Source organism: Schistocerca serialis, chromosome 5 (assembly GCF_023864345.2).
Source record: "Schistocerca serialis cubense isolate TAMUIC-IGC-003099 chromosome 5, iqSchSeri2.2, whole genome shotgun sequence".
Classification (NCBI taxonomy): Eukaryota; Metazoa; Arthropoda; class Insecta; order Orthoptera; family Acrididae; genus Schistocerca; species Schistocerca serialis.
The window spans coordinates 162,040,739-162,065,876 of NC_064642.1; positions in this window are offsets into that span (position 1 = coordinate 162,040,739).

Here is a 25,138-nt window from a genome sequence, read left to right on the forward strand (position 1 = left end):
GGATTAACTGGTTGGTGTTCATACTTGAAAATACGGCCACCGGCTAGCGGCCGATACTGCGAATACAAGGCACGAGACTACAAAATTCTTACTTCTTCAACACAACTCTTATTTAATTACGAGTGGTCGATGTCTGTACCTAGAAGGCAGTTAATTTACGCATCCAAACGGCATTGCGCGAGTAAAGCATAGCACTCCATAAAATATTCATTTACCTCAAGGAATTAACCGGGAAACAGAATCGCTAATATAAGCATGAGAATAAAATTAATTACTTTTATCATTACGACTACGCTCTGTTTTCGAATACACTGATGGAAATGGAAAATGTTAACTCAATGAACACACTGATAGAACACTATAAAACAGATATCCCAGAATTTACGTGTCTGTATAATAGTGGACTGACATTTCACATTTATGTCAGCTTTATTTTAGTATTTTCTGTACAGAGAAATGCCTTTCCTTCAGGTGAAGAATTGTAACTAGATGATGGTTATTGAGACTGTTTAACATTGCTGAAGCACCTCAGGTGGAGGTCGCAATACAGCATGCCCAAAGGAGGTGCAGCTGCAGAATATAGTCATATTTTCGCTTTGGGATGGGAAGAATCATCGGCATGAGGGATGTGGGCGGATCATATCAACACAGTGCATAGATAGTGCTAAATTACGCTCGGATAATTCGAAGCTGGAGGTGTGGAAAATGGGAACCGTATCTGACATACTTTAATTAATCACACTCCAGAATAATGAATTAGGATTATGATTACTACATGAAATAACAAACACAATTAATTTCGTTTATTCTATGAAAGAAAACATTTGACAACCAATGATAATATTACTATAGTAAAACCTTGGCACTTCTGATAAAGAGGATCCGGGGTAAAAATCTAATATTGGTCTAAGTGGAAAAATCACAATCGCGAAGTTGTACCATGATTTTCGTGGTGTTAGCAGTAAAGCAGTTCTAGGCGCTTTAGTCCGGAACCGCGCTGCTGCTACGGTCGCAGGTTCGAATCCTGCCTCGGGCATGGATGTCTGTGATGTAGTTAGATTTAAGTATTTATAGGGGACTGACGACCTCAGATGTTAACCCCCTTGTGCTTAGAGCCAGCCAGTAAAGACAGTACTGTTGTTGTTGTTGTGGTCTTCAGTCCTGAGACTGGTTTGATGCAGCTCTCCATGCTACTCTATCCTGTGCAAGCTTCTACATCTCCGAGTACCTACTGCAACCTACATCCTTCTGAATCCGCTTAGTGTATTCATCCCTTGGTCTCCCTCTACGATTTTTACCCTCCACGCTGCCCTCCAATGCTAAATTTGTGATCCCTTGATGCCTCAGAACATGTCCTACCAACCGGTCCCTTCTTCTCGTCAAGTTGTGCCACATACTCCTCCCCAATTCTATTCAATTTCTCCTCATTAGTTATGTGATCTACCCATCTAATCTTCAGCATTCTTCTGTAGCACCACATTTCGAAAGCTTCTATTCTCCTCCTGTCCGAACTATTTATCGTCCATGTTTCACTTCCATACATGGCTACACTCCATACAAATAATTTCAGAAACGACTTCCTGACACTTAAATCTATACTCGATGTTAACAAATTTCTCTTCTTCAGAAACGATTTCTTTGCCATTGCCAGTTTACATTTTATATCCTCTCTACTTCGACCATCATCAGTTATTTTACTCCCTAAATAGCAAAACTCCTTTACTACTTTAAGTGTCCCATTTCCTAATCTAATTTCCTCAGCATCACCCGATTTAATTTGACTACATTCCATTATCCTCGTTTTGCTTTTGTTGATGTTCATCTTATATCCTCCTTTCAAGACACTGTCCATTCCGTTCAACTGCTGTTCCAAGTCCTTTGCTGTCTCTGACAGAATTACAATGTCATCGGCGAACCTCAAAGTTTTTACTTCTTCTCCATGAATTATAATACCTATTCCGAATTTTTCTTTTGTATCCTTTACTGCTTGCTCAATATACAGATTGAATAACATTGGGGAGAGGCTACAACCCTGTCTCACTCTTTTCCCAACCACTGCTTCCCTTTCATGCCCCTCGACTCTTATAACTGCCATCTGGTTCCTGTACAAATTGTAAATAGCTTTCGCTCCCTGTATTTTATCCCTGCCACCTTCAGAATTTGAAAGAGAGTATTCCAGTTAACATTATCAAAAGCTTTCTCTAAGTCTAAAAATGCTAGAAACGTAGGTTTGCCTTTTCTACTACTAAAGACAGTACTAAAGAAGGAATATGTTGTACCTGCGGTCGGAGTTGAAAGCAAGTTCATCATTGAAAGTTTTCAAAGTGAAACTTAAAGTTATGAAATTCTATAAAATGGTTTTAATGACCTACCAGCACTGCTCTGTGTATGTGAAAACTGGGCCTTTAAGAATAGATAGCCAAAAGAGAATAAATAGGATGTGAAATGAATTTCCTCAGATACTTGGGTGGATATACCTTGTAGATATAAAGAGAACTGTTGACATCTGAGCTGAACTGAATATGCAAAATATACCAAAATAAACCAAGAAGAAAAAGTTCTTTAGGAAGATCAATGAAGAGATGGCTTGATCAATTTTGAAGGAGACGAAACAGACCAAAGGGCTCAGTCCTTCAGGTTGATAATGGTGATGATGAAGATAATTACGTTGATGATGATGAACTACGCTTCGTCTCCCGGTTGTGGCCCTATCTCACCCTTGGAACAGCAGGTGGAAATTGAAGTGGTTGCAGAAACAGTCATTGATGGCGCACCAAAGATCCTCGCCGACGTTATCTCCGGCGGCATAACAACCTGGTAGAGGCCAATTCCGATTGCAGCCGCTCTTATCTAAGAAGATGAAGCGATGAAAGCTCTCTATGAAGAAGTAATTTTGCACCGAGTGTTCATTAAAAGTTGAAGTAGCATTACCGCGATTTCATTCTTTAGTCTGTTGGGATTCGCAGGGTTACGGATCTTCCGATCTCTGACCTTTCAAAATATTAGTTATAAAAAGCTGCTCTCCTTCCCTCGGTTATTCTTTAAACAGTTACCAAGATCCCTCCTACCATTTAACACTGAAAAAAGGCGTCTCTCTTTACACCTTCTCTGAGGAAAATGGGGTAGATGTACGTAGACACAGTCGAGCTTCTCTCTCTAATCTCCAGTTAATCCTGTCACTTCTTATGTTGCATAAATGTTTGGTTTCTGTGGAGTCAACGTCCAGCAACGTCTCGCGGTTCTAAAAGCGTCCTATAATAGTGGGTTCCCACTCCATTTCCAAGAAAGGATCTATAGCATCGGACACTTGCTGGAGAAAACATAGCTTTCTATCTTTTGTGCACAGCAGTGCCTTTTCGAAATTTACTGAAAACAGTGTTCCTTCTCATTCCTCTTCTGGGTTGTAAAAGTGGTCACGGCTGGGACCTTATACCACAGAAAATCTGATCTGTGTTTCCCTGTGGAGCTTCAGGCGCCCAATGGCGTCAATACAAAAGACTGTCGGTGGCCTTTGAACTACTGACAGGCGCTCCTCGCAGCACGTCCTTCTGAAAGCCGCTCCAAGGGTGGCGGCCTATGTGACTGTACAGCTTTGTCACCTACTGCTAATTTGCTTCCTACGTCCTCTTATTTATAAATGTACGCAAATTTGAATAAAACAGTAAATGAAGAGTAAACTACGGTATTCACCTATTGACAATCACATTTCACGGCATCGATTAGTCATTCCAATCAAACTCGTATTTGCAGTATGATTTTACATACGTTATGGGACTGTTTCCGACAAAGCTGTCCTGTAACAATTGTTGTCTGTAGTGAAACGACTGTAGAATGGGTGATGATGAACCAGACTCAGGACAACACTGTGATATGAAGAATATGCACAGATGGTTCGGGAAGGACTACACCAGTTTAAGATTGTACGATTGGTTGATGCTCTCTGACGAGTACACAGATGACAATTGCTCAAATCCAGACAGACATTACAGATAAAGTCACCGCGAACCGCCGGTAACGGAAGTTTGGTTGAAATTTCGAGATGCCACAGTTCGTGCACTCCTGACGCCATATCACTGACATCACCGACTTGAAATGTGTAGATTGCTGGTGAAAATCCGCAGGATACATTGATGCGTGAGACCCGTGTCTCACCAACTCCTGGAATTACGGTGTGGAGCTCTTGGACATGCAAGACTGAGTTTGTAATTTTTAAATCATCGCCAATATGCAGCTTGCATGGTAACGCATTTTACATTTTCCTTCACAGTTGGAGTTACAAATAGCATATACCACCAGGATAATGGAAGACACCGTGCAGCATTTCACACTTCAAACGCATTGATGAATGTATGGCTCCATTATTCGCTGATTGTCACACCTAGAGCATGTCTAGGATGCGATACGATGTCACATACTAACCTCCTGCAAGCACGCTTCATCAACTAACGCTACATACCTACGTATGGCAAGAAATTTCACAATATAGCATTCTGATAACATTTACTTTTATGCCAACATGTGTACAAGAGTATTAGTACTGTTTGGTGTGACACTCCATACTGATGTTAACGATGGGTATCAATACCTAATCCCACGCCCGGGTTCCCGGGTTCGATTCCCGGCGGGGTCAGGGATTTTCTCTGCCTCGTGATGGCTGGGTGTTGTGTGCTGTCCTTAGGTTAGTTAGGTTTAAGTAGTTCTAAGTTCTAGGGGACTGATGACCATAGATTTTAAGTCCCATAGTGCTCAGAGCCATTTGAACCATTTTTGAATACCTAATCGAATTTATGTTTCGTCATTTCAGTTGAGATATTTGATCTGTCTCCAGAGCGTGTCGCTTATGATATTAGAAGAGTAATTAAAAATACACTTGCTTCTGACGCCATATACTGAGCTAAAGCGTCGAGAAACGAAGCCCGATCTACCTAGTAAAAATGTCTTCTCGTTAGAGCAGTTCCACGCTCGATTAATCAATTGTCTTCCCTGGTAGTCTAATGTGCCACTGCAGCAGGTTTCGGACACAACATGTACACTCCAGTGCAGTGTATGCTGCAATGAAATTTGCGAGCAGAAATCGGTAGATGTCTTAATAACAGCAAATTTCATCAATCCTCTTGGCTGGATAGAGCAGTATATCACATAAGAAGTAAGTAGCGCTGTGAATTCTCGTAATATTACGTGACGCCTGCCATTCATTGCGTGCGCCATGAGTAACATACAACTGCAGATGTGTTTGCATAACGTGTCTAATTCTAAAGAACTAGTCGTATCGCAAGACGGGCAGGATCCAAATTATATATGTAAATAGCAAGCAATGAAATATAAAACGAATTGTCAGTAGACTAATTATCAAAAAACCGAATATCTTAATAATATCTGGACGAACTGTACTTATAGAAGAAAAAAATCAAAAAGGTCAACAGTTTATGCTACCTGCGGCCAGTTTCAGAAAAAGAGGTAAATATAAATTTGGACTAGATCGCGATGTCGTTGAATGAAATGACCGTTTTCTAATGTGTTAGCAACCATCTGTAGGTCATGTAATATCGCGTAACTCGTCACATATTGCCCAACCAGGTACTGAGTCATTAATCAACTAATATCTTATGATGCTACATGATGAAGATTATTGCTAGCACAGACAAAACCGGGAATACCACTTTATAAAATCGCGATCTAGACAAATAAAGATTATATTGAAAATTAAGTTAGCTTTTCCACTGTCTTGACCATTTGAAGCCTTATCAGATTCATAGCTTAATAAAAGAACTGAAAATATAAGCAAGGACTTTTGGATGCTCAGTTTTAATCTTATGATGCAGAAATGTGGTGAATAGAACAAAAGGACTCATATTCAAGTCGCTACTAAATAGGTTGCTCCATGCAGCAGAGACCTGGTCAACTAATCATACAAGCACACTACGTTCAAATAACTTTTAGCTACTTTAGCGTGGCACTGTAGTGACAATCAAAAACAGATGAGCATCGTTTCAAATCGTATGAAGAGCACAGATCATAATTTCACAGGAAACGAAAGAAACGTTTCGCTTCCTAAGCAAATCAAACATGTAGGTTCAAATTCTTGATGGCAAGTATTTAGATTATGTTCCAGAAATAGTAATGAATGAAATCATTTACCAATGCATGAAAGCTCCATTTTAAGTTTTAAATTGCACGTAATACGTTTTGAACCAATTCACTGAACAAAATACGTCTTTAGCCAATCTTGTTTTTACATAATATGGTCTAGAACGTTCACATCAATTTTTCATTGATTTTATTGTTGGACACATCCCAGCACGTAAGAAAATACTGTCAATAGCATCTTGATGACCGTATATCAATGTGTTGCAGCCTTCCACTTAATCCTTCTTTCTTGTGCAAGAGAAATATCAGGTGTCAAGCCTATTGTTCTACAATAATAAATTACTTATCTATTTACTGCAGAATGATTATGACGTCTCAAAAACATTGTAACGCAACAATGGAATTTCGACTGTGCACTCCTGCATAATGCTTTCCAGGCCTTCGTGGTGTTTCAGATGCAACTATCGTCACATAACTGAGTATGCGAACTTGTTCCACTTTAATTCGGTTATCTGTGAACTTTTTTTTTGTTTTCACAGGTAGGACATTTGGATGCTTCCACATTTCAATATACCTTGTGTTTGATTAGAAGGCAGCTCAGAATTACTTAAATGTGGATTTCGGTTGAAGTACATGAAGCGAAATACGTCTCTTCGAGTCTTAACTACAGATAGTAAAACGTAAAAAATTATAAGAACATGAGTTTATGCGATCATTCTCAGACGAATAACACATCAACGCGCCGACATTACAAATGTACTGAAAAAAATCGTTCGTAAACTAGTTGAAATGTTCTTACTTGCTGAGCTTCCTCTTCACGCGGTCTTTCAGTTTTCGGTGATCGAAAATGCGCAGTCGTGTAATCAACACCACACTGTGAGCTGCAAGATGAAAATAGTGGGAACAGCCAACAACAGAGCGGGCTAACAAAGCAGGATGGGATATACACTGAAGAGCCAAAGAAACTGATGTAGGCAAGAGTATTCAGATACAGCGATATGTAAACAGGCAGAATACGGCGCTGCGGTCGGCAACGCCTATATAAGACAACAAGTGTCCGGCGCAGTTGTTAAAACGGTTACTGCTGCTACAGTGGCAGCTTATTAAGACTTAAGTGAGTTTGAACGTGGTTCTACAGTCGGTGCACAAACGATGGGACACAGCTTTTCCAGGGTAGCAATGAAGTGGGGATTTTCCCGTACGACCATTTCACGAGTGTATAGTGAATATCAGTAAAACAACAGATCTCCGACGTCGCTGCGGCCAGATAAAGATCCCGCAAGAACGAGAAGAACGACGACTGAAGAGAATCGTTCAACGTGACAGAAGAGTAACCCTTCCGCAAATTGCTGCAGATTTCAATGTTGGGCCATCAACAAGTGTCATCGAGGAACCATTCAACGAAACATCAACGATACCGGCTTTCGGAGCCGAAGGCCCACACGTGTATCCTTGCTGACTGCACGGCGTAAAGCTGCACGCCTCGACTGGGCCCGTCAGCACCGACATTGGACTGCTAATGACTGGAAACGTGCTGCCTGGTCTCACGAGGTTCGTTTCAAATCATATCGAGCGGATTGACGTGTATGGGTATGGAGACAACCTCATGAATCCATGAACCCTGCATGTCAGCAGGGAATCTGGTGGAGGTTATGTAATGGTGTGGGGCGTGTGCAGTTGGAGTGATATGGGACCCCTGACACATCTAGATACGACTGTGACAGTTGACACGTACGTAAGCATCCTAACTGATCACAAGCATCCATTCATGTCCATTATGCTTTCCGACGGACTTGGGCAATTCCAGCAGGACAATGCACACCCCACATATCGCGAATTCTTACAGATGGCGGCAGGAACATTCTTCTGAGTTGAAACACTTCCGCTGTTCACCAAACTCCCCTGACATGAACATTATAGAGCATACCTGGGATGCCTTGCAACGTGTTGTTCAGAAGATATCTCCACCCCCTCGGACTACGGATTTATGGACAGCCCTGCAGCAGTCATGGACTGTGCGGCTGGTCCCGGCGGTGGCTCGAGTCCTCCTTCGGGCATGGGTGTGTGTGTTTGTCCTTAGGATAATTTAGGTTAAGTAGCTTAGGGACTGATGACCATCGCAGTCAAGTTCCATAAGATTTCACACACATCTGAACATTTGACAGCCCTGCGGGATTCATGGTATCAGTTCCCTCCAGCACTACTTCAGACATTAGTCGAATCCATTCCACGTCGCGTTGCGGCACTTCTGCGTGCTCGCGGAGGCCCTACACGATATTAGGCAGGTGTACCAGTTTCTTTGGTCGTTCAGTGTATATCATGAACCAATTGAACCTTCGGCTGCAGTATGCATAACATGATTGGATCCGATTCATGTTTTTCAGGGTTAAATTACTATAGGAAAAAATATGAAATGTCCCGAACTAACTCAACGGCGTGAAAGAGCGGAGAAAACGCATCAAACAGTATTACCACCTGGGCTTCATGTAATACGTTTTGGAACGTTGCTCCTCAAATGCGCAGTCGACCAGCCAGTTGAGAGCAGGCAGTGATACGTAGTGGACATACGGCAGCAGTGTGTCAACGATGTTTTGTCACAAGTCACAATGAAGCAACTTGTCTAAATCAAGTGTTCAAGACTTTCTCCAGAATATTTTGAAGAAGAGTATTATGTGTTCTAAATATGTTCCGCATACCCTGATTCACGAATGGAAGCAACACCTGCCCCGACTTGATTCAAAAGCAAAAACGGACAATTATTGCCGGGGAAAAATTGTCAAGGGTGACGATACCAGGTGTTATCAACACGAACCTACCATAAAATTGGAATGCCCTTTGTTCACACCACGATCAACTCTTTGATGACACAATTGACATTAGAGTCAGTGTGACACGTGAATTGAGCAATACCCCGAAGAAAGACTTCTCTAGCAGTTTCGCATTGTTGCGTGAACGTTTTGTGTGTTGTACGCAAGTGGAGGAGGACTATGTGGAGCACGTGAAGCATTAAAACCTCCATTTGAATTTTTCTGTATTTCTTATTAAGCCAGTCCTAAAATGTTTTTTCTATTGACGCGGTATAAACATGTTGAAAGTACCAGAGATCCAAGGCATGGATTCCAAGGGAATACTATACAAGGAACAACGAACTGATAAAGATAATGGAAGTGGGAGAAAGTATATGTGATGCTCTGGATCGAACATATTTACAGTGGTAAGAACATGTGAGAAGAGTGGAGGAAACAGGAATACCAGAACTGATATTGGTACGGGAAATTGAGGGAAGAAGAGGACGACCGATGAACACCTGGCTCCAAATTTTACAGATAATAATGAGAAGATTAGGCGCAGAAGAAGAAGTAACACACGATCGAAGTACTTAGAGGAACATGGTGAAGAAATATTGTTGAATGTTTGTGTAATATACTGTAGATTATAGTAAGTTATGAGTGTCTTAATGTAATAGAGAGAAACCTCTGTATTTAACATAGGTTCGGTAATAACACTGTACATCTGTGATAAACCCCTAATTGTTCTAGAAGAGGGCAGGAAGGAATGTTAGAGTATAACGCCAGCCATTCCAGTAGAGGTGGAAGGTCTAACGGTGTCTACTTACAGATCTACGCAAGAGAAAATAAGAACATGGACCTTCTTTTACATTCCTGTACAGTGAATAGTAAAGGGAGGGAGCTTTTTGGGTAGCAGTTCAACTGTGGAGTGTTTTCAGAGTGGTCCCGTGATACTGGACATAATATTCTGGGATAATAGAGACAGCCATATCCATCAATCTGAGGTAAGAAACCTTGGTCAGGGAACGACTGAATTTAGTATTAAGAAGTCAAACGTGCTATACCATAATTCCACCAGTGTAATAGTAGAATGCAGACATCGTTATTTTTATAATGTTATAAGCTGATTCCTTATGTTCGTCGTTGCTAGCATAGGACAGGTAAACATAAACAACATATAAGTGTACATCATGAGTGGTGGAACCGAATCCAAAGTTCTCATACCTTCCACTTCTTCAGTTTAAGTAAATGACTTGAGCTAATGTAAGAAGTTCTTTCTATATTATGACAACGGGAACTACATGGAACAAGTTGGTAGAAATGAACAGACATCTGTCTGTTCTTCAACTACTGTGTTTGTTTTATGAACATAGTTGCACCACGGTGAATTTATTACGAGTTTTTAATATTCCAATTTTTTTTCCAGTTCAGTGTTCCAAAAGTTAGTGTTGCCATTATATCAAGCTGGAGAAACAGTAGTTTGAGAAATATAGCTCAACTGATTCAGCATCATATAGTTCCTTTGTAAGAAATCTTTGTTATGACTACACTATCTGACAAATTCGACATTTCCCAAGCATTCTTTTGTGCTACTGTCTATTACAAACAGAAAGAAAGAATGACACGCGTTTGTAGTGCAGATTCATTTCCATGTATTCGTGAAAACACGATTGAAATTATATGTAAATTGAAGGTGGAGGGGCTGGCCACTGTGGCCGAGCGGTTCTAGGCGCTTGAGTTCGGAACCGCGCTGCTGCTACGGTCGCAGGTTCGAATCCTGCCTCGGGCGTGGATGTGTGTGATGTCCTCAGGTTAGTTAGGTTTAAGTAGTTTTAAGTCTAAGGGACTGATGACCTAAGATGTTAAGTCCCATAGTGCTTAGGGCCATTTGGAGGTGGAGGGAGGAAGAAAGGAAAGAAAAAGGAGGGGATCACTAATCTCAGCTCCATCGGGATATGACGCGGAATCAGCGACGATGAGCGAAAATGTGTATCGGACCGGGATTCGAACTCGGGATCTCCTGCTTATTAGGTAGGTGCGTTAATCATTGCGCCATCCGGGACATAGTGTTGCCGCCACTGCTCGAACGACCTCAGCACGTCTCACGGCTCATTCACATTCCCATCGAGGGCCACCTATACGCAGTCCCCGTCCATTTTCTGAGACTCGCGTAACGAGTCCGACGTATTTGTGCATCTGCGCTGAAGGAGGAGGATTCATTTCAACAGTTATATGAATGCTTGGCGTCTCTTCTTTCGGACATGGCCTCTTAATAGACAGCTATTATTTTCGCCTACAACATTTGCGGTTCGCAGTTGATAGCCGTCAAAAACGCTGCTAGGTGTCAGGGACTTTCTTAAGTCGACTCCACTGTTCACGTCTTGGTAGTAAAGAGTAAATGCATTAAAAGTTCATGTATGAAGTGGCATTTTTTCACACACGTCAGTATTGTACTGAATGACCACTTGCGTCACAGGATAAAATAAATTCTTTATTATAATCTGGGTAGGCTAATACTGGACTGTGTGTTAACTTATCTTTAAGGGTTTGAAATGCTGATTCACAATCTTCAGACCAAAGAAATTTTGCACCCTTTTTCAATGATTGGGTTAAGGGTGGGGCAATGCCAGCAAAATTTTGAACATATTTTCGGTAATACGATGTGAGACCAATGAAACTTTGTACTTCCTTAACGCGTTGTGGTGTTGGGAAGTCCTTAACTGCCGAAATTATTCGAGGATCTGTTTTAATTCCTTTTTCACTAATTACATGCCCTAGGTATGTAACCTCTGTCAATGCAAAACTACATTTTTCCATATTTAATGTTAATTTAGCTTTTCTATGTCTCTGAAAAACGTTACGCAGACGCGCAGCATGTTCATTAATGTCTTTGGAGAATACAATAATATCGTCTAGATATACACAACATTGCTGAGTTTTGAGTCCTCGCAATAGTCCATCGAGTAGTCTTTGAAAAGTTGCTGGTGCGTTTTTCAAATCGAAAGGCATTCTTTTAAATTGCCAGTGGCCTCCAGGGGTAGAAAATGCTATTTATGCCTATCTTCAGGTGCAACTTCCAATTGATGATATCCGCTACGTAAATCGATTGTTGAAAAGTATTTACTGTTACCCAAACTGTCAATGATATCTGTAATGTTTGGAAGAGGATAAACATCTGAGATAGTTTGTTTGTTAAGGTGTCTGTAGTCACAACAAAATCTATATCGTTTCGTACCGTCGGGAGACTTCTGTGGAAAAATTACAATATTTGAATTATAAGGCGAATCAGAATATTCTATAATTCCATCTTTTAGATGCTGTTCTAACAATTCATCCAGTTCTAGCTGTAAGTGATGCGGAACTCTATAAGGCTTCCTATAAACGGGGGCGCTGTTTCCTGTTGGGATCCTATGCTGTGTGATATCTGTTGCTGGCAGTGGACATTCTGCATTAAATAAATCTTGGAACTCAACTAAAACTGCTTCTATCGTGTCTCTATCCTTTCCTTTCAAATGCTCAATCTTCTGGCGTAATGCGGTTTTATAGGCGTCTGGTTTCTGACCGTCAGTAATAACTGACCAAATGAAATCTTCTTCTTCAAAAGTACTCACTGTAGCTACTAATATTCCCCTATGCAACTCTTTGTCCTCCACTCCGAAATTGTCAATATGTACCGGTACTTTTCTTTCTCCCTCAACGTCTTGAACCCGTACAACGCTTCTACGTACAAAACAATGTGATACATCTAATTCCTCATTTTCCTCTAATGGCTCTATTAGACATACTGTATCTGTAGGTACCTCGCGGTCAACGGTCACCCAGAAAAGTTTTCCTGAGCTAAATGGTATCTTATCCCGCGAATCAACGTTCAAGGATGTTGCACGCAGTGTAGTTGATTTCGCCTTCCGGCTGGGGAAATCTTGCGGCAGGGGGCCCTCTGCAGCGGTGTCACCTAGCTGAAACACTATTCCGCTACGTTCTACAGTTTGCTGTCTGAGGTCGAGTTTAGCGTGATGTTTGTTCAGGAAATCCAGCCCTAGGATCACGTCATACCCGTCAGTTACCATTGTTACCACTTCTACATCTTCTTGAAATTGTACACCGTGAATATAGAAAATCAATTATGTACATCCTAATGACTTCACTATACCTCCTCCTACCCCACTCAATCTTTACCTTGGAGGGTCATATTTATTTTCTCCAATGCATTCATTACTCACTGTTGACACGTTTGCGCCTGTATCTACCAGTATTCTTGCCTGTTTATCCTGTATGGTAGCAGATAACCAGCATTCCGCCTTCACATTCGTCTTAATGGCATTAAATTTTATTGGGAACGCCTGCCGGCGACTCCGACATTCCCGTTTGAGTTTAACTGATTTCTATTTCCAAAAACTTTCTTAGACCTGCATTCCTTGAATGTGTGACCTATTCTTTGACTAGTAGTGCATTGAGGTTGTCTGCAGTTTTTTGCATATGTCCCTGTCGATCGCACTTAAAACATCTTACTACTGCTGAAAATACATTTCGCTTCTCCTTGTATCTGGTGGCAATGTCAATTTCTTCGAAAGCCGTCGCCGCAGATACAGCTTCCGCTAAATTTTTAGGAAACTCTGCCCTGACACGACGGGACGTTTCAGGAGGTAACCCACGTAAAAATGTATCCAGAGCTCTATCTTCTGCCTCTTGTAAAATGACTTTAATGGCTTCATCACTAGTTGTCAACTGATAGATGTTAATATTTAACTTTTCTAATCCTATCTACAAAGCTTTCTAACGACTCGTTTTGCCTCTGAATGATAGTGTTTAATTTTTCCCTATAAAATCTACAGATGCTCTGTTTTTGAAAACGTTTAACTAATCCTTTCTTCAATTCCTCAAATGTTGGAGCATTCCGTAATTCTTCATAATACGTGTGCTTTAGCCTCTCCTATCAATCTTAACTTTGTCATTTGTAAGAGCTGTTCATCTGACCATGATCCTAACTTCGCAACTGCTACTAAATCATCAAAAAAGGCTGTTATGTCCTCGCCAGGTTTACGTGAAAAAGGAGTTACCAAGGCTGCTGCTGAGGAATGTAGGGTGGGAGGGATTGAAACGTTTTTCCTAACCTCACACAACTGTTTAAATAATGCATTATTATCATTTCTAAGCTGTGCTATTTGATTAACTAAGCTCTGAATAGCTATGTCAGTAGAAACCGCTTGTGGTGCCGACTCTGACTGTGTACGATTTCGTGTCATCATTTTACCAACTATTAGTTACACAGTCTTACTACACTGAATTAAAAAGATGTTTAAATATTTTCGACAAACTCTTAAATTTATGAGAGAACATACACTTCTAAATAAAAAATATTATGACTGCTATGCAAACCTCTCCTCCTTTCACATATTAAACAATACTAACTGTGGAACTTTGTCATTCACAACTCATATTGAGCCAAGGGTTTTTTCTCTGACACCAAATGTAACTCGATTTTCTCTCTTTTGTTGCTAGTCAATTGTCAGGATGAGCATTGCGGCAAAGGGCATTTGATTCTAAAGCATTATGACAGGGTGAAAAACACTAAATAAATTACTTTTTCTCTCTTAACAACATGTGGGCAAGGTGGGTTCTTCCTTGGCTCGGGTATGGGGTAGAATGAAACAGTATTTTTACACAAGATAACTTTTATTGAAGATTTGTACAACGGATTTCTTACTGGATTGTTCTGGCTGGGAGAGCGGCAGCTGTGTCGTTTGCGAAGCCTTCATGCTGCGTGAACGGCGGCGTCTGATTACGCCTGGCAGTGTGTATCTCGTGTCGCCGTTTCGCCCAGTTGACTGGAGACGCGCATCGTGCTGTGGCCCGTTTAATTATTGAGAACGAAGTCGTGAATCGGATGGTGATACCTTGGATGTGGCATCCCAGTGTTTCTCTTTTCTAAGCGGCCGCGTGTGTCAGTGTTGTGCGTCGCCCAGCGGAGCGGTGCGGTGGGGGAAGACCAGTGTCCCGGACTCGAACAACGGACTCCAGCTTGCCAGTCTTCTGCTGTCAGATCATCACCAGCTCACAGGTGACTGCTGATGTGAGGCCGTCTCCTTCCCGTCCTCACGAGTCACCCGGGTACGTAAAAATCAGTCTTCAAATACCTTCTAACTTCTGTCTCCTGACGGCGAGGCTGCTGCTTGCTATTCCATTACAGCGGCGGACTTGGTGCTTCTGTGTACGATGTAGTCTCTTCCTGCATGACGGTCTTCAGCACCGAAACTGAACTGAAAACTACTCCTCTCGGGTCCACTGTGTCTCGCGTATTTATTCACTTCAGTTCACTGGAGGTGAACAACTTCATGGTCATTGCCTCTTCTGTCACGTTGAAAAGCTTCTCGAAGAATGTTCTTAACGTCAGTCATTGGCTCTTGGAATGTAGGCGAGGGCCATTGACCACATGTGACAATTGAGAAACAAATGAGCCGGTCGGGCGATGCCCTGACGGCTGAATCGACAGCTTCCGCTTATGTGGGGAGGGCAATGGCCTCTTCTGTCACGTGCAGACTTGCAAGCGCCGGCCGTTGCCACTGCTGCTATGTCCGCTGTTTGCCATTGAGTAATTCTTCTAAACTAAACTAAGTTTTTCATTTATTTTCTAATTTCTACTTCACTTCACATTGATTTCACTAATTTATTTACCTATCTTAAGTACCACTCAACAGTGTTTATAACGTAATAACTCTAGAAACTATGAGCGGTACCATGATATAATTTTGGAGAAGCATTTAGCGGTATTTTTGGATACGTTCTGCGAAATATGTTGCGAATACCTTGGCTGGAAAAGAAGTAATGAATTTAAACGTCATGCATGATGCGGGGTTTTTCGAGCATTTTGTTGTTTATGATGTCATATCTCCTGAACTATGACAGGTTGTTGGTTCTTATCCACACAGTAATTGTCCCCATACCGTTAGGGATATGCGTACCGAGTTTGGCTGAAACGGATCCAATGATTTAAGAGGTAATGTGGAACATACGTACAAAAAAATGTACACACACCAAAAAGAGTTTTGTATCATCCCGGTTACCAGAACCCCTGAAGATAGACGTTGACTGTGGATACTGTATCACAGACAAAGTCCCTTTGACTGTTCAGAGATGTCACTAAACCTGCCCAAAGACGTAAACAACAACGCATGAGCTCCTATAAAACGGACGGGTTCCGACAGCCGATCAGGTCAAGTTATTCCACCGGGAAGGAGGTACACGGCTCGTGTTGTCTGTAATACAACCATGCCTAGACGGGAAATACCGCGGTTCAATAGCATCCGCGTAGTTACAGGAAGGGGTTTCAACAAGGGCAGTGTCCAGGGGTCTCAGAGTGAACCAAAGCGATGTTCTTCGGACATGGAGGAGATACACAGAGACAGGAACTTTCGAAGACATACCTCGCTCAGGCCGCCCAAGGGCTACTACTGCAGTGGATGACCGCTACCTACGGATTATGGCTCGGAGGAGCCCTGACAGCAGCGCCACCATGTTGAATAACGCCTTCCGTACAGCCACAGGGCGTCGTGTTACTACTCAAACTGTGCGCGATAGTCTGCATGATGCGCAACTTCACTCCCGACGTGCACGGCGAGGTACATCGTTGCAACCACGACACCATGCAGCGCGGTGCAGAAGGGCCCAACAACATGCCGAATGGACCGCTCAGGATTGGCATCACATTCCCTTCACCGATGATTGTCGCATAGGCCTTGGAGACGTGTTTGGAGGCAACCCGGTCAAGCTGAACGCCTTAGACACCCTGTCCAGCGCGTGCGGCGAGGTGGAGATTCGCTGCTGTTTTGGGGTGGCATTATGTGGGGCCGACGTACGCCGCTGGTGGTCATGGATGGCGCCGTAACGGCTGTACGACACGTGAATGCCATCCTCCGACAGACAGTGCAACCATATCGGCAGCATAGTGGCTTGGCTTTCGTCTTCATGGACGACAATTCTCGCCCCCATCGTGCACATCCTGTCAGCGACTTCCTTCAGGATAACGACATCGCTCGACTAGAGTGACCAGCATGTTCTCCAAACATGAACCCTATCGAACATGCCAGGGATAGATTGAAAAGGGCTGTTTATGGACGACGTGATCCACCAACCACTCTGAGGGATCTTCACCGAATCGTCGTTGAGGAGTGGGACAATCTGGACAAACAGTGTCTTGATTAACTTGTGGATAGTATGCCACGACGGATACAAGCATACGTCAATGCAAGAGACGTGCTAGTGGGTATTAGAGGTACCGATGTGTACAGCAGTCTGGACCACCACCTCTGAAGGTCTCGCTGTATGGGGGTACAACATGCAATGTGTGGTTTTCATGAGCAATATAAAGGGCGGAAATGATGTTTATGTTGATCTCTATTCCAATTTTCTGTACAGGTTCTGGTTCAAATGGTTCAAATGGCTCTGAGCATTATGGGACTCAACTGCTGTGGTCATCAGTCCTCTAGAACTTAGAACTACTTAAACCTAACTAACCTAAGGACATCACACACACCCCATGCCCGAGGCAGGATTCGAACCTGCGACCGTAGCAGCAGCGCGGCTCCGGACTGGAGCGCCTAGAACCGCACGGCCACCGCGGCCGGCTACAGGTTCTGGAACTGTTGGAACCGAGCAGATGCAAATCTTTTTTTTTATTTGTGTACATCCATTTTATAATATGCATGGATTTCATCTTGTTATTGTTAGGATAAATTTAAAACCCCGGTTACATTTATTTATACTGCCGGCCATTCAAATTGCAACACATGAAGGTGGCAAGCAACGAACGTTATATCGCTACGTAGATTACTACGTGCTTCGATACACATACGATTAACGTTGCAGAAGAACTGTACAAACTATGTGGGCGTAATGTTATCTACATTATGTACACAAGAAAACATTACGCAACGCGTTGATCATTCACAAATTGCATTTGAATGTTGGTTTCTCGTGAGAAGATCGTATTACGCCTATCGTAAGGAGTAAAAACGTCTACCAGCAGGAATCGTAAAACTGGACTTATCGAGGGTGCGGTGTATCGTCTAGAAGAACTGCTGCCCTCGTTGGTCGGGATGAAATGACTATCGTGCCAACATGCAGTATTGGGTTCAGTAATGCCGTCCTCAACATCATGAAAAATCTTAAGGGACCAACTTTACTAGCGCCCCAGAGTACCGACACATTTTTGGTTAAGCCTGCAGAATCGTACAGTGAAGTCCGGCACACTGAGTCAGGAAACCGGCTTACTTTAAGCAAGACAACGACCACACACGTAGCACGACGATGTCTGGAGCTCCAACGGCTGTCAGTACAGTGACTATTGTTGAGAATTCCCTGACACTGCAGCACAGAATGGAACGCAACCTGTGGCGCAGCCGACGACAATACAATACGCATGAGTGGCACCAGGTTGCTCTTTCAGACAGGTCCCAGTTCTGTATCCATCATCTCGATAGGCGTATCTGTGTGTGAACGCTTCGAGCAGAACGAACGTTGCGACATTGTATTCGTTATCGTCGTACGGGCCCAGCAGTTGTAGTGATGGCACGGTTTGCCATTTGCAACCCAACACAACCAGCTTTGGTTTTCGCAGCCAGTAATTTGTAAGCAGGCGTTTGTAATGTGTAAAGGTTTTGCGTTTCAACAAGTTCGCAGAAGACTAATTAATAGCGCTGTTGGTGTGCTCAGGGCGGTCGGGGTCAATCACATTCCGTGTCAGGTATTATTCAGTCTTGTTACTGGTATTCTAGCATCGGTCGTAGTGAATGGACAACTTTCTACCCAGATCAACATCCGTCAGGGCTTACCTCAGGTGAGCCTCCTCTCCACGTCGCTTTTTCTCAATAGAACGTCTGCTTTGCCGCATTGCTGATCAGTCACGTTGCCGTAAACTATTAGGAAAAACCTTCCCTGTACGAGCATACGTGAATGATGGTATGGTATTGCCACGCCATGATCGATAACGTTGTCTTACTCAAGGACATAGTGGATTCCTTTTTTTATCTCACCGCGGTTTTCATCAAGTTGTCATTCCATGGGCAACGATGGTTGCTCGCCACAAATCGGAGGGGATTACTGTGGGTCGCTGCCAGATGAAAAAGGCAGCACTCAGTTTGCGGGAGGTGACGAATCAAATTCAAGGGGCAATTCGTGAACGCGAACGCCGTTCCCTTAGTCTTCTTCATAAAGTACGAATTCTATATTCCTACATTTTTAGCAAGGTGTGCTATGTTTCACAGATATTCACGATCCCCGCGATGCTGGCTCGAAAACTGATGCAGTGGTCCTGCTGTTTCCTTTGGAAAAGTCATATTTTTGGACTTCGGTTGCGATGTTCCCAATATCACAGTGAAGACTTCGATATTGCTTATACGGCGTGACGCTTTAACATGTACTCCAGCTACCCACTCCATTACATCTCTTGTCATACCTCACAACTAGGTTTGCAGTAGCCTTAAGGGAAATACATGGAACTTTGTCATTTGTTGTTTCGTGTAATAGACTTTATCACTTAATGATAACAAACAAAAGGATTCAGAAATCCGACAAAAACTTCAGCAGACTCAAATCAGTTTTAAAAAAAGTTAACAATTGTACCATTAAGAGCGGGACATGAAAATCGGAAGTTCACATCAACTAGGCGTGGCGGCAAGCAAGTTCCATCATAAACAATTTTATCAACCAAATGAATTACAACAACAGCCGATAAATGTACTAACAATTGCTCATTTCATTTTTAAAAAAACTTTAACAATTATACCATTAAAGCAGGACATTAAAATCGGAAGCACTGAGTTCTGAAAATAAGAAAAGTGACATCAACTGGGTGTGATTGCAATTATGTTCAACAAACTATTTTATCAACTCAATGAATTACAATAACAGCTAATCAAAATATCCACGGGTGTACTGCCGGTCTACAGTGTCCAACGGGCACAATATTTCGGCCATCATACATGTCGCCATCATCAGGTGGACTGACGGATTGAGCTCCTGTGAACGTACCGGCACGGAGATCCGTACGCTATAGCTGCTCAGAGGGAACTGGGTTCAATGTACAGCTGTTCAATGTACTAACAGATTGCAAGGTTAGGTAACCGTTACGCAGCCGGACAACATTCATCCAAATACGGGAAGTATCACAAGACACGCCACCGATAGTAGCTGCGTGAAGGCCGCTTAGCAATACGTAGTTCTTAATAAGAAAAATCCTTAAGCAATAAAATACACAGTCGCTCTAGCAGACCAACTGGGAAGGTATAAAATTTAAACATAAATGCCCACTCATGTATTGCAATGAAACGTTGACAACAACCCTCAATAAATATTCAGTTGCTCAAAATTCACGACAAATTGAAATACGTCCAATTGTAATGTACTTCAACTGGTACACACCAGCAGAAACTTTGACACAACCTTTAATAACTACACAATCGCCCAAAATTCGAAGTAAGTTGAGAGCTACAGCAGACGGCTGCCACAGCCCGCAAGGAACGAGCAGACAAATTTCACAGAAAGTGTAGTAGCTAACGACTGTGGATCAAGATAAAGTTCCACAGTTTATATTGACAAGTGACAGGTCTTAAACTTTACGCACTGACAGGTCGTAATAAGAGTGCCAGCTTGAGAAAGGCAGTTACAGAGGTGTAATGAGAAAAAGCCCCAGGCTTGGAAAACAGGCCTTAACTTCCTGAGCTCTTTCAATTCACCAAAAAAATAACTGGTTCCCGCATAGAAGGCGAAACTCCGCCGTGGCACGCATGAAAAGATCAACTTTACTTAACTTGAGCCACCATGACGTGACTGGTAGGGGTGCAAGACTGCCGGTCAACCCGGACGCCGTGTGACGACGGATGTGCCACCGCACCAACAAACAACTAATCCTCTGCTCAGGATCCAGGGAGCAGGAAGGCGTCATTTTAGGTCAAAGGTGCCCTGCCAACACACATGAAAAGGAAACTGCAATCTGCACAAATAAAGCTTCACAAAAGAATGGCCAGGGGGCCAAAAAAGAAACGGCCTTACAATATCAGGTACTCAAAATAAGAAAACAACACTTAACTCCACTCAAGTGTGAAAGAGACGCGACTTGCAAGATTCCAGCCAGGGCGTTATTGCCTCCAGCTCAAGCAGGGGATCGTCGAGGTGCCGTACTTTAAGTCTTTAAGTCTGCAAAGTAAACGGGTGACTCGTCGACAAGGTTGCACGCGACGTCTGTCTATCTCCGCGCCGCCCGCAGCTACCAATTCTTAAGCGAGCCGGTCAGGCTTGCCGCCAACCGATTTAATATTACCCCGTTCCTCGAGAGCCGCGCTGGACAGGTGGAGCCGGCCGGGGTGGCCGAGCGGTTCTAGGCGCTACAGCCTGGAACCGCGCAACCGCTGCGGTCGCAGGTTCGAATCCTGCCTCGGGCGTGGATGTGTGTGTTGTCCTTAGGTTAGTTAGGTTTAAGTAGTTCTAAGTCCTAGGGGACTGATGACCTCAGAAGTTAAGTCTCATAGTGCTCAGAGTCATTTGAACCATTTGGACAGGTGGAGTCCTTCAAAACTAACAACTTGCCAGCCACGTGCCCCTCAGCCAACTGACCTCTCCAGGCCCCGCCAAACCAATCACGCACACAACTCGAGCAAAGACCTTATCTCACGACACACATTGTCGAATCGACATCGGCAATCTAAATAGTTAGTGGCACCAGTGGAATGTCATGCCGCCAACTGTAGAGCCGTCACGGCTCTGCGCTTATTTACGTGTCTTCGATCGGCCAGTCTGCTTCCCCTGCCGATGTTGGCCGTATCAACTCCATATGGCGGAACCTGCGTGAATTTCGTATTATAATATGTTATCGATTAATAATCTGCATTGCCCGCCGACGATTTCCGGCATAAGAAGTCACTCTCACTCTGCCAACGGCCTTGTCAACGAGGGCGGAAGAGCGGATAGAGGTTCAGGGCACTCTCTTGTCCTTTGGTTGGGAAACTGTCCCTAAAGTCGGAAACATCACCAATGGCCAACGGCATGAGGATGCAGAAGGCAATGGAAACCACCACATTAAACACACATAACATCTATCCACAGTCGACGTGGCCTGTAATTGAAGAAGTGTCATGATAACCTCTCCATTAGCAAAAGATTCCGGAATAGTCCCCCATTCGGATCTCCGGGAGGGCACTACCAGGGGGAGGTGACCATGACAAAATGATTGAATAACCAACGAAAGGATAACGTTCTACGAGTCGGGGCGTGGAATGTCAGAAGTTTGAATGTGGTAGGGAAGCTAGAAGATCTGAAAGGGGAAATACTAGTGATCAGTGAAGTGAAATGGAAAGAAGACAAGGATTTCTGGTCAGATGAGTATAGGGTAATATCAACAGCAGCAGAAAATAGTATAACGGGAGTGGGATTCGCTACGAATAGGAAGGTGGGGCAGAAAGTATGTTACTGCACACAGTTCAGTGATAGGGTTGTTCCTAATAGAATCGACAACAAACCAAAATCGACAACGATATACCTGCCGACGTCACAAGCTCAAGACGAAGAGCTAAACAAAATAGATGAGGATATGAGGATATTGAAAGGATAATACAGTACGGAAGGGGAGATGAAAATGTAATAGTCATGGGTAACTGGAATGCAGTTGCAGGGAATGAGCAGAAGAAAAGATTCCAGGAGAATATCGGCTAGGAACAAGGAATGAGAGAGGAGAAAGACTAATTGAGTTGTGTAATAAATTTTAGTAGGAAATAGCGACACCCTGTTGAAGAATCACAAGAGGAGGTATACTTGGAAAGGGCCGTGTGATACGGGAAGATTTCAGTTAGATTGCATCATGGTCAGAAAGAGATTCAGAAATCAGATATTGGATTGTAAGGCGTACCCACTAGCAGATATACACTGAGATCACATTGTTGTAGTGATGAAGAGTAGGCTCAAGTTTAATACATGAGTCAGGAAGAATCAATATGCAAAGAAGTGGGCTATGGAAATACTAAGGGATGACGAGATACGCTTGAAGTTCTCTAAGGCTATAGACAAGACAGTGAGGAGTCGCTTTGTAGGCAGTACAGTTGAAGAGGAATGGACATCTCTAAAAAGGAGAATACAGATGTTGGAGGGAAAATATAGGTACAAAGAACGTAACTGCGAAGAAAACTTGGGTAACACAATAAATACTTAAGTTGATCGATGACAAAAGGTATCATAAAAATGTACAGAGAAATTCAGGAATACAGAAATACAAGCCACTGAGGAACAAAAAAAAATAGGATGCGCAGGGACGCTAAGACGAAATGGCTGCATTAAAAACGTGAAGAAATGGAAATCAAATGACTGTGGGAAGGACTAACTCAGCATACAGGAAAGACAAAATAACCTTCGGTGAATCTGATAGCAGGGGGGAGGGGGGGGGGGTGCTAACATTAGGAGTACAGGGAGAATTCCACTGTTAAATGCAGAGGAGAGAGCGGATAGGTGGAAATAGTACACTGAAGGCCTCTATGATGAGGAAGATTTGCCTGATGTGATAGAAGAAAAACAGGAGTCGATTTACAAGAGATGGGGGATCCAGTACTCGAGTCAGAATTTGAAAGAGCTTCGGCGGACTTAAGACCAAATAAGACAGAAGGGATAGATAATATTCCATCAGAATTTCTATAATCATTGGGGGAAGTGGCATTAAAACGAATATTCACGTTGGTGTGTAGAATGTTGTTTTTCGGAAAAATATACACACAATTCCGAAGACTGCAAGATGTGACAAGTGCGAGGATTAACGCACAATCAGCTTAACATTCATGCATCCAAGTTTCTGACAAGCAGAAAATTGGAACAGAAAGCTGATGATGTGTTGGATGACGGCTGTTTGACTTTAGGGAAGGTAAAGACACTGGAGAGGCAATTTTGACGTTTCGGTTGACATGGAAGCAAGACTAAAGAAAAATCAAGACACGTTCATACGATTTTCCGACTTGGAAACAGCGTTCGACAATGTAAGTGATGCAAGGTGTTCGAAATTCTGAGAAAAACAGGTGTAATCTGTAGGGAGATGCAGTTAGTGTACAGTATGTACAAGAGCCAAGAGGGAATAATAAGAGTGGACTACCAAGAACGAAGTGATCGTATTAAAAAGTGTGTAAGACAGGGATGTAGTCTTTCGCCCCTACTGTTCAGTCTGTACATCATAGAAGCAATGAAACAAATAAAAGAAAGGTTCAGGAGTGGAATTAAAATTCAAGGTGAAAGGATATCAATCATACGATTCGCTGATGACATTGCTGTCCTGAGTGAAAGTGAAGAAGAATTACAGGATCTGCTGAATAGAATTAACATTCTAATGAGTACAGAATATGGACTGAGCGTAAATCGAAGGAAGACGAAAGTAAAGAGAAGTAGCAGAAAAGAGAACAGCGACAAACTTAACATCAGTGTTGATGGTCACGAAGTAGGTGAAGTTAAGGAATTCTACTACCTAGGCAATAACATAAGCAATGACGGACGGAGCAAGGAATACTTCAAAAGCAGACTAGGACTGGCAAAAAGAGCATTCCTGGACAATAGAAGTGTACTAGTGTCAAGCATAGACCTTAATTTGAGGAAGAACGCAGCATTGTACGTTTGGAGCCCAGCATTATATGGAAGTGAAACATGGACTGTTAGAAAACCGGAACAGAAGAGAATCGAAGTATTTGAGATGTGGTGCTACAAACGAATGTTGAAAATAGGTGGACTGATAAGGTAGAGAATGAGGACGTTCTGTGCAGAATCGGAGAGGAAAGGAATTTATGGCAAACACTGACAAGGAGAAGGGACAGGATGAAAGGACATCTGTTAAGACATCAGGGAATAACTTCCATGGTACAAGAGGGAGCTACAGAGAGCACAAACTGCAGAGGAAGACAGAAATTGGAATATATTCGTAAGATAGAGATTGGAAAAAATCCAAGAAGTAATTGAGGACGTACGTTGCAAATGCTGCTCTGACATGAAGATGTTGGCACAGGAGAGGAATTTGTAGCTGGCCGCATCAAACCAGTCAAAAGACAAATGACAAAATAATAGTTTTCAGGGACCAGATCTTTGCTTTTTCGTTGGGTAAGTTGGGGAATACAGTTATCCCTCTCTCTCCAGATGAAACGGCCGCGCCATTGACATCCTGTAAAAAAGTATGGTTCACGTTAGTGTTCCTATCCTCCCGATGGAAGTCGCATCGTCGAGCTGATGGGTCATTCACAATCTGATCCCGACCA